Below are 11,738 nucleotides of genomic sequence, written 5' to 3' on the forward strand. Positions count from 1 at the left end.
CTTGCAAATATTCATCCAAATTATTGATACAGATTATAAGTAATTGAAGCCCCAGTGTTGACCTATGTGGCATTTCATTAGCTACAGCCTGGTGAAACTGAAAAGGGCATTGTCTTTCCTGCTTGGTAAATAATCCTCAATCCAAGCTAACATGTAACCCTTTCACCACAAGCTCTTATGTGGTTCCCTATCAAATATCTTATGGAAATCCAAGTGGACCACATCTACGATTTTCCCTTAATCACCTTGCTTGTTATTTCCTCAAAAAACCCCACTTAAGTTAATTAATTAGGCACAATTTCCCCTTCATAAAACCATGTTGACTCTGCCTGATCACGTTTTGATTTTCTAAGTATCCTGCTAGAGCCTCCTCAGTAATGGATTTGAGCAATTTCTCTATGATAGACATTAAGCTAACTGCCCCAAAATTTCTTGCTTTCTGTCTCCCTTCTTTCTTGATAAAAGTGTTACATCTGTTATTTTCCAATTTGCTAGCACCTTTCCAGAATCCAGAGAATTTTGGAAATTCATAACCAGCACATTTACCATTCACCCCAGCCACTTCTGTTAAGACCCTAGGATGCAGGCCATCTGCTCCTGGGGATTTGTCAGCCTTTTCCCTGGTGACAGTAATTGTTTAAAATTCATCCCTCCATTCAAGTATCTTCAAGGGATTTTCTGCAGTGAAGATTGACACAGAACATCTATTCAATGCTTCCACCATTTCCTTGTTTTCCATTATCAAGTCTCCAAACCCTTTCTCTAGAGGACCACCATTAGCTTTATTTGCTCTTTTCCTGTTTAATTACTTTTAGAAACTCTTACTATCTGTTTTAGATTATATTGGTCTTTTTCTAATTCACTATTTTCTCCTTTTTTTAGCCATTCTTTGCTGGTTCTTAAAGTTTAGACCAATCTTCTGACCTACCAGGAACCTTCAAGGAATTGTAGAGTGTTTCTTTCAATCTGATACTATCATTCACCTCCTAATCTAGACACGGATGATGCATCCTTCTCAAAGAGCCTTTTTTTTTATCATCAGGATAAATTTTTGCTGGAAATCATAAAATATCTCCTTAGAAGTCTACCACTGCAGTTCTCCTGTTCTACCCTCGTCCAATTTCATCAAAATGACCTTCATGCCTTTATTTTGAAACTAGAAATAAAAAAGGAATGGTCAGCTTGATTGAATTGTACTATTGACCTCCCAATAGTCAGAGGGAGGTTGAGGAACAAATATGTAGAGAGGTCTCAGATATATGTAAGAATAATAAGGTTGTAATAGTAGGTAATTTTAAGTTTCCAAACATCGACTGGGACTACCATAGTATTAAAGGTTTGGATGATGAATAATTTGTTAAATGTGTTCAAGAAAATTTTCTACTAAAGAAGGAACAGAATTTGACTTTCTTTTGGGAAATAAAACAGGACAAATAAAGTGCTGGGAACTATTTTGGGTCCAGTGATCATAATTCTATTTGTTTTAAAATGGTTATGGAAAAGGGTAAGCCTTACATAAAAATTAAAATTTTTACTTTGAGTAAGGCAAATTTTGATGGTATGAGACAAGAACTTTCAAAAATTAATTGGAGTAGACTGTTCACAAATAAAGGGGTATCTAGTAAGTGGGAGACTTTCAAAAGTGCAATAACAAGACTTTAGAGTCATTATGATCCTGTCAGAGTAAAAGATAAGGCTGGTAAGATTAGAGAACAATGGATGAATAAAGATATTGAGGTTCTGGTCAAGAATAAAAAAGAGCCATATATTAGATATAAACAACTGGGTTCAAACAAATCTCTTGAATAGTATAGAGTTTAGGGGCATTCTTAAGACGGAGATCAGGAAAGCAAAGACAGCATATGATAATGGCATATGATAACTACTATGGCAAATAAGTTTTGGGATAATTCAAAGAGATTCTATAAATACATTAAGAGCAAGCGAGCAGCAAGAGAAAGAATAGGGGCCCTTAACGATCAAAGCAGTCATCTTTGTGTTGAACCTTAGGAAATGGGAGAGATATTAAATGAATACTTTGCATCAGATTTTACTGTGGAGAAAGAAATGGAGGCTAGAGAACTCAGGGAAATAAATATTAATGTTTTGAAAACAGTGCTGGAGGTCTTAGAAAACATAAAGGTGGCTAAATCTCCGGGACCTGATCAAGTGTATCCCAGGACTTTGATGGAGGTTAGTGAAGAAATTGTGGGGCCTCTTGCAAAAATATTTGTATCATCTATAACTATGGGGTGAGGTGTCGAATGACTGGAGAGTGGCTAATGTTGTGCCTTTGTTTAAGAAGGGATGTAAGGAGAAATCAGGGAACTATAGAGCTGAGTCTGACTTCGGTTGTGGTTAAGTTGTTGGAAGTGATTCTGAAAGATAGGATTCATATGCATTTGGAGAGACAAGAAATGATTGGAGATAGTCAGCGTGGTTTTGTGCAAGGGAAATCGTGTCTCACAAACTTGATTGAGTTTTTTGAGAAAGTAACCAAGAAAACTGATAAGGGCAGAGTGGTAGACATTGTTTATTTGGACTTTAGTGAAGACTTTGACATGGTGCCACATGGTAGACTAATGAGAGTCAGAGAGTCCTACAGCACGGAGACAAGCTCTTTGGCCCAAACTGGTTCATGCCAGCCAAAATGTCCATCCACACTAACCCCATTTCCTTGCATTTGGCCCATATCCTTCTAAATCTTTCCTCTCCATGTATTTGTCCAAATGTCTTTTAAATGTTGTTAATGTACCTGCTTCAACCACTTCCATTGGCAGCTTATTCCACATGCGTACCACCCTCTGTGTAAAGAAGTTGACAGCCCACTCCAGGTTCCCATGTATTCTTTCCCCTCTTACCTTAAACTGATGCCCTCTAGTCCTCCATTCCCCAACCCTGGGAAATAAACTGGGTGCATTCACCCTATCCATGCCTCTCACGATCTTATATACTTCTATAAGATCCCTCATGCACCTATGCTCTAAAAAATAGTCCTAGCTTGTCCAACCTCTCCTTATAACTCAGTCCCTTGAGTCCTGGCAACATCCTTGTAAACTTCTCCTGCACTCTTTCCAGTTTAATAACATTCTTCCTATGGCAAGGTGACCAAAACTGAACACAATACTCCAAGCATGGCCTCACCAATGTCCTGTACAACTGCAACATAACTTCCCAACTTCTATACTCAATGCCCTGATTGATCAAGACCAATGTGCCAAAAGCCTTCTTCACTGCCTGTCTGCCTGTGACTCCACTTTCAGAGAACCATGCACCTGAACTCCGAGGTCCCTCTGTTCCACTACACTTCTTAAGGTCCTGCCATTCACCATGAAACTCAGACCTGGATTTGATTTCCAAAATGCAACACCTCACACTTATCTGTATTAAACTCCATTTGCCATTTCTTGGCCCACTTCCCCAGCTGATCAAGATCCTGCTGCAATTTCTGATAACATTCCTCACTGTCCACAATACTGCCCATTTTAGTGTCATCCGCAAACTTACTAATCATGCCTTGTGCAATCTCATCCAAATAATTGATATAGAATACAAACAGCAATAGGCCCAGCACCGACACCTGAGGCACACAACCAGTTACAGGCCTCCAGTCTGACAAGTATCCTCCCACTGTTACTCCCTGCTTCCTACCATCAAACCAATTGTGTATCCAATTTTCCAGCTCTCTGTGGATTCCATTTGATCTAACCTTCCAGAGCAGCCGACCATGTGGAATCATATCAAAGGCCTCACTGAAATCTATATAGACTACATCTACAGCCCTTCCCTCATCATTCTTCCTTGTCACTTCATCAAAGAAGTCTAAAAAAATTGTGAGGCATGATTTCCCATGCACAAAAGCCATGCTGACTACTCCTAAGCAAACCCTGCCTTTCCAAATGCATGTATATCATACCCTTCAGAATCTTCTCAAGTAACTTACCTACCAAAGATGTTAAGCTTACTGGTCTATAATTCCCAAGATTTTCTTTGCAGCCCTTCTTGAATAAGGGCACAACATTCGCTACACTCCAGTCTTCTGGGCCCTCACCTGTGGCTAACAATGATGCAAATAAGTCAGCCAAAGCCCCTTTCTTCTCTAGCTTCTTGCAGGATTCTTGGATGTATCTGGTCAGGACAAGGAGATTTATCCACCTTCGTACATTCTACTACTTCCAACACCTCCTCTACTGTGATTTGGACTGTCCCCAAGATATCGCCACTAACTTTCCCAAGTTCCCAAGTCTTCATGTCAGTTAGTAAAATTAGATCACATGGGATTTAGGGTGAGTTCGCCAACTGGATACAAAATTGACTTAACAACAGGAGACAGAGGGTGATGGAGGAGAGTTGTTTTTCTGACTGGAGACCTGTGACCCAGCTGTGTTCCACAGATATTGGTGCTGCGTCCACTTTTGTTTGTCATTCATATAGAAGATTCAGATGAGAATATAGAAAGCATGGTTAGTAAATTTGTGGATGACACCAGGATTGGTGGTATAGTGGACAGTCAAGCAGGATATCTAACATTGCAAATAGATCTTGATCAATTGGGTTAATAGGCTATAGAGTGGCAGATGGAGTTTAATTTGAATAAATGTGAGGTATTGCATTTTGGTAAAATGAATGAAGATAAGACTTATACAATTAAAAGTAGGGTCTTGGGTAGGGTTCTAGAACAGAGGGACCTAGGGGTTCTGATACATAATTCTTTGAAGTTTGCATTACATATAGATATACTACTTAAGAAGGTGTTTAACATGCTTGCCTCCATTGCTCAGACCTTTGAATGTAGGAGTTAGGACATTATGTTCAGATTGCATAGAATGGTGGTGAGGCCTGTTCTGGAGTATTGTGTTCAGTTCTGGTCTCCCTGTTATAGGAAGGATATTATTAAGCTACTGAAGACATTTACCAGGATGTTGCTGGGAATGGATGGTTTGAGTTATAAGGAGATGCTGGATAAGCTGGGACTTTTTTCACTGGAGGATAGGGGTTTGAGAGGTGACCTTATAGAGGTTTATAAAATCATGATGGGTGTAGATCAGATGAATGTCAGATGTCTTTTCCTTAGGGTGGAGGATTTGAAGACTAAGGGCATATTGTTAAGGTGAGAAGAGAAAGTTTTAAAAAAGACACAAGTGGTCTACACCTTGTTATCTCTGTATGTGCCTGTTTGTTCTATTAAAATGCAATACCTCACATTCTAGAATTTTCTTCCCATGTACTTTGCAACTCCATTTCCCTTTCCTTTGCTAACTTCACTGCTGCCTGAAACTCCACTTCTTTGGTCACCCACTACCATCTTTTGCTTTGTTTTGGTACGGATATTGTGATTACATTTTAAAAGCTCTGTATCGGTACAAATTATTGTATGTGGATGCATATTCCACGTCAACCTGATTCCAATGCAGATGCTTAATACGCTTGGATTAAATTCCGTCCACTTTTTCTCAATGCAAAATATCAATTCCTTCAGTGGGGAGAGGAGAAAGTTAATGAGAATCTGAATTACAAATTTTCATGCCGATGGGCCAAGGGGTGGCAGACGGAGTTTAATTTAGATAAATTTTGGAAAGGCAAATCAGGGCAGGACTTACAAACTTAATGGTGGAGCCCTGGAGAGAACAAAGAGACCTTTGAGTACAAGTTCATAGTTCCTTGAAAGTGGAGTCACAAGTAGACAAGACAATGAAGAAGGTGTTTGTACGCTTGCCTTTATTAGTCAGTGCATTGAGTGTAGGAGTTGGAAGGTCATGTTGCTGCTGAAGAGGACATTGGTTTGGCCACTTTGGAATACTGCGTTCAATCCTGATCTCCCTGCTATAGGAAAGAGGTTTTTAAATTTGAAAGGATTCAGAAAAAAATTTACAAGGACGTTGCTGGGGTTGGAGAGTTTGAGCTATAGGGAGAGGTTGAATTGGCTGGGGCTATTTTCCCTGGAGTGTCAGAGAACATATAGAGATTTATAAAATCATGAGTGGCATGGATAGGGTGAATAGACAAGATCTTTTTCCCAGGGTAGGGGAGCCCAAAGCTAGAAGATATAGGTTAGAGGTGTGAGGGGAAAGATTAAAAGGAACCTGAGTGGCAACTTTTTCATGCAGAGGGTGGTGCATGTATGGAATGAGCTGCCAGAGGAAATGGTGGAGGCTGGTACAATTACAACATTTAAAAGGCATCTGGATGGGTATATGAATAGGGAGGTTTTAGAGGGCTTTGGGACAAATGCTGGTGCATGGGACTAGATTAATTTAGGATATCTGGTCAGCATGGACAAGTTGGGCCGAAGGGTCTGTTTCCATGCTGTACAGCTCTATGACTCTATTCCAATTTAAAATACTAGTCTTAGATCCAAATTCCTCCCCTTCAAACTGAATATGATCATGTTATGACTCCTGTTATCTAGAAGGTCCTTTACTATCAAGTTATTGATAATTCCGAACTCATTGCTTATTACTAGGCCAGGAACAGCCTGCTTGCTGTTTGGCTCTAGAATGTATTGCTGTAAAAAATTGTCTTGAACAGACTATATAAAGCTCGTTTTCCAGGCTCCTATTGCCAATCTATTTCTCAATATACATGAAGCATGAAGTTGCCCATGGTTATTGAGGTACATTTCTCACTTATTTATTACTTCTTCCATTCTGTGTCCTACAGCGTAATTAAATGCGTGTAAAGTGTATAGTGTTTAATCTACTCCCACAAATAACCTCTTCTTTTGCCTATTTGCTGTCCTGCTCAAACTGTTTTTACATCATCCTCTTTAGAGCCAAAGTCATCTCTCACTACCATACTAATGGCATCCTTAATTAACAAAGCTTACCTGCCTCATTTTCCTAGCTTCCCATCTTTTCAAAATGTTAACAACAATGTTAAAGGCATCTGGACTCCCTCTGTTTGCTGCAGGGATCAGTGTCAATTCCCCTCACTACACTATCACTGAGAGCTGCATCCTTATTTACTCTCTCCTCCTCCTCCCCTTTGAATAGCCTCCTGTACCATGGAGCAACCGTAAGTTCACTCATCCACCATCCAGCCTCCAGCAGTGCCCATACAGGCTGCCAAAGCCTTAACCAAGCTGAGACCATTGCTAAGGTCTGAGCCTCCTCTAACTCCACCTTCACCTGTCAGACTGGAATCTAACACTCAAAATCCTTGGCCTGATTTGAATCCTGTGTAAAGGGCCAGGTTTTTAATGAGTTTTGACTCTTTTAAATCGACATTTTTATGATAAATGTTTGTCCAATTATTCATGTTTACTGTTGATCTCATTCACATGAGCAGGTCAACTCTCAACCTCATGCCTCAGTTCCCGATTGCATCAGGGGTGAATCTGATCAGTTCATGACAGCTGAATTGCTTTATTAGGGCCTCACCTTTTATTTAAACACTTAACAGAACAATGTGTATTCTCTTTATAACTAAACCTAAGGCACAGGCTGTCTTTCTGAACTAAACTACAAGCTGAGACCTCAATTGGCAGTGTGTAGAGAAGAGACCAGCATGAACTGAGTTACAGGAACCTTGTTTTTCTTAAACCATTAACCAAGAGTAAAACAGTGATTGAATTATACATTCCCACAGAATAGAAGCATGCAATATTGTAAATTTGTAATTGGTTAATTAGCAACTCCAAATTCAGATATGTTAATTTGAGAATTCATGCAATTTTGGTCATTCTTAGTTAAGATTGAACCCTGTTTAAATTCCCTGGATTCTGGATTAGGTATGGAAATATCCGGCAGTGTGTACAAATGTTACATCAGAAAATTAACATGAATCTGAACTCTGTTGGCTATTGGACTGTAAGAGAAATGCAGTGCTGCAGAAAATATCAAAACCCACTTGGGGGTGGATCTGATCATTCTTGAAGGGGGTGTCTCACAGGATACTGATGCTGGAATTTAACCTGTAGAAGTGGATTCCAAGATGGAAGGAAAAGGCGGGCGTAACAATACAATGCTAGAGGAATTGATGTTGATGTGGCAGGATGTAAATAGGAGGTGAGGAGGGGACCTGCAAGGACTACCCTCACTCTCAGAGAGGATATGGGACTGGTGGTTGGGAAGGTGAACTGACAGAGTATAGATCTGGTAATGGTGGGTGGCTGTGGTCAGTGTGTGCCCTTCTGAGCCCCTACATCACCAAATGACCCATTGCTCAATGTACAATATCCCCATCACTCACCCAGCAACATCCCCTCTATTTCCTGATTTCCCACTGCTTCTCAGATGTTACTTATGCCTGAGATGTTACTTGTATCTGGGATATTACTTGTGTCTGGGATGTTACTTGTATCTGGGATATTACTTGTGTCTGGGATGTTACTTGTATCTGGGATATTACTCATGTGTGGTGTGTTACTTGTTTTGCAGGAACACTGAGAATCCATGTTGTTATTCCTGTTGCAGCAAAACTGCAGTGTCAGGCAGAACCTGTGAAGGGATTAAGAAAAACGGATTTGAAGGTTATGGAAAGTAAAGTTCTCCAATCAAATGCTGCTGGGCCAGATTAAGGAGAATCCCGAGATATTCTACAAATATATCAAGGGAAAGAGAATTAGCCAGGAAAAGAATAGGGCCAATGAGGAACCAAGGTGACAATCTGTGTATGAAGCTGGAGAGCATTGGTGGGTTGATTAGCAAAACTTCACACCTGTCTTTACTCAGGACAAGGAGAATGTAGCTTTAGAATTTGAGAAGGTGATGGGCTCTAAGGTTCTTGAGCAGTGTGATATAGGGAGTGAGGTGATATTGGAGGCATTGGTAGGTTTAAAATTGGACAAATCCTCAGATCCAGATGAGTTGTATCCCAGGCTGCAGTGGGAAATGAGGGGGGAGATCACAGTCCCTGACCCAAATTTTTAATTCTTCCCTGGCCACAGTGGAGCTGCCTGAAGACTGGAGGACAGCAAACTTTTTCCCACTTTTCAAGAGGGTGGTAGAGATGAGTCAGGGGATTACAGACCAATAAGTCTCACACCGATGGTAGGGAAACAAATAGAGAAGATTCTGAAGGAGAGAATTAATCTCCATTTGGATAAGCAAGGTTTGATCAGGGGTAGTCAGCATGGCTTTGTCATGCATAACAGATTTGATTGAATTTTTCAAGAAGGTGGCCAAGTGCTTGGATCAGGGTAATGCAGTTGATATAGTTTATATAGATTTCAGGAAGGCCATTGGAAATGTCCTAATAGGAGGCTGATAAAGAAGGTAAAAGCTCTTAGGATCCAGGGTAATTTGGCAAGATGGAATGGCATAGCGGCAGGAGATAGAGAGAGATAGTGGAAGGCTGTTTTTGTGTCTGGAGGCTGGTATCCAGTGTTCCACGGATATCAGTGCTGGGTCTCTTATTGTTTGTGACATATATATAAACAACATAGATGATAATGTAGTGGGCGTGAATGATAAGTAAGTTGGTTGATGACTCAAAGATTGGCCAGGTGGTTCACAGTGAGGAAGAAAATCTTAGATTACAGGAGGATAAAAACAGATTAGTCAGATGGGCAGATCAGTGGCAGATGGAATTCAAGTGTGAGGTGATGCACTTTGGAAGAAGGAACAAGTCAAGGGAATACTCAATGAATGGCAGGACACTAGGAAACTCAAAGGAACAGAGGAATCTTGGGGTACTTGTACACAGATCCCTGAAGGTGTCAGGATAGATTAATAGGATGGTTAAGAAAGCATATGGGACACTTGCCTTTATCAGTCAAGGCATAGATTATAAGAATAGGGAGGACATGTTGGAGCTGTATCGGACTTTGGTTAGGCCACAGCTGATGCACTGTGTGCAGTTATAGAATCATAGAGACCTAGAGCACAGATAAAGGCCCTTCAGCCTATTAGGTCTGCAACAGTCCAAAGCAACCATCTAACTATTCTCATCCCATCTTCCAGCACTTGGCTCACAGCCATGTCTATCTTGACATCACAACTGCTAGACCAGTTCCCCATAGGCAATATGTGATTGCACTGGAGAGGATGCAGAGGAGATACACCAAGGTGTTAACACAGTGTGGAGCTGGAGGAACACAGCAGGCCAGGCAGCATCAGAGGAGCAGGAAAGCTGATGTTTCAGGTCAGGGCCCTTCTTCAGAAACGTCAGCTTTCCTGCTCCTCTGATGCTGCCTGGCCTGCTGTGTTCCTCCAGTTCCACACTGTGTTATCTCTGACTCCAGCATCGGCAGTTCTTACTATCTCTACACCAGGGTGTGGTCTTGGGTGGAGTAGTTTGTATATGAAGAGAAGCCAAATGAGCTGTTTTCTTTGGAGCAGAGAAGTTTGATAGAAGTGTGTAAGATTTTGAGGGGCAAAGATGGGGTGAATAGGAAGCAGCTGGTTCCTTTAAATGAAAAACAGGAGGTTCAGAGGGGATTTGAAGAAAATGTTTTCATCCAAAGTGGGGGTCTGGAATGCACTGCCTAGGAGGTGGGTGAGGTGGGAAACTTCAACCTTTAAAAGTACTTGGATGAGGACTTGAAGTGTCATAACATTTGAGGCTACAGGCCTTATGCAGGAAGGTGGGACTAGTGTAGATTTAATGTAGCTTTGGTGGTACAGACTTGATGGGCTGAAGGGGCTCTTCTGTCCTATCTGATTCTGATTCTAGTACCTGTTCACTATTATTGTAACCCATGTAAAAATCTCTAACAAAAGAAATTAAAGAGAATGTTTGCAATTATCTTACTGATTTCCTAGATAGCCAATAACCACAGTTTGTAAACATTCAATAGAGAAAAATAAATCTTGGATTTATTTTGCAGTTTTATGTTTTCTCAAGTAGGAGAGAGAAACTTCCTTGAGTGGTAATATGACTTTGTTTGCATTGGGAAGTTGACAGAGCAAATATTGGCATGGAATTAAATTGAAAACATTAAACATTAGGCTGCTTTCAGTTAGAAGGATCAGGGTGTGATCTTTTTTCTTAGGGGCAACAACCATAGCTTGGAAAGATTTTGGTTTATGTTTGGAGATGTCCTAGTTGAACTTGGATGTATGAAGCAATTTTTCCTAGAGAAAAGAGTTTGTTTAAGAAGTTTAAGAATAGGTTACTTAAGTGCAAGGATTTAGTTTGAAAGTTCAAGACCAGAAGTATTTGGTTAGCTGAGAAAGTCTAAGCTCAGTTGTGTGAATACTCAAGGAAGAGATTATCAAACTCTGAAGATCAGGAATTGAAAACAACGGTTAAGTCAACTTACAGATGTGATAGAGAAGGGAGTTTTCCCTCATGTTTGATGACTTAAGGAATGCTATTGGGATAGATGGAATATTGTATTTTCACTCTGTGTTTCCAAATTGTATTATATGTAAACTGTGTGATTTATTTTAGAAATTTAGAAAATAGGAACAGGAGTAGACCATTTATTTATCCCTTTGAGCCTGTTCTGTGATCCAATATGATCATTGCTGATCATCCAACTCAGTTTCCTGTTCCCACATTTTCCCCAAACCCTTTGATCCCTTTAGCCCTAGGAACTGTATCAAGCTCCTTAAACATTTTTGACTTTTTGACCTCAATTGGTCTCTGTAGCAGAGAATTGCACAGACTCACTACTCGCTGGGTGAAGTAATTTCTCCTCATCATTGTCCTAACTGGCCTACCCAGTATCCTTAGACAGTAATTCCTGGTTCTGGACTCTCCAGTCATCAGGAACATCCTTCCTGCATTTACCCTTTCTAGTCTTGTTAGAATTTTATTACTCCTCATTCTTTTAAACTCCAGTGAATATATTG

This window comes from Rhincodon typus, chromosome 24 (genome assembly GCF_021869965.1).
Source record: "Rhincodon typus isolate 14 chromosome 24, sRhiTyp1.1, whole genome shotgun sequence".
NCBI classification, from domain to species: Eukaryota; Metazoa; Chordata; class Chondrichthyes; order Orectolobiformes; family Rhincodontidae; genus Rhincodon; species Rhincodon typus.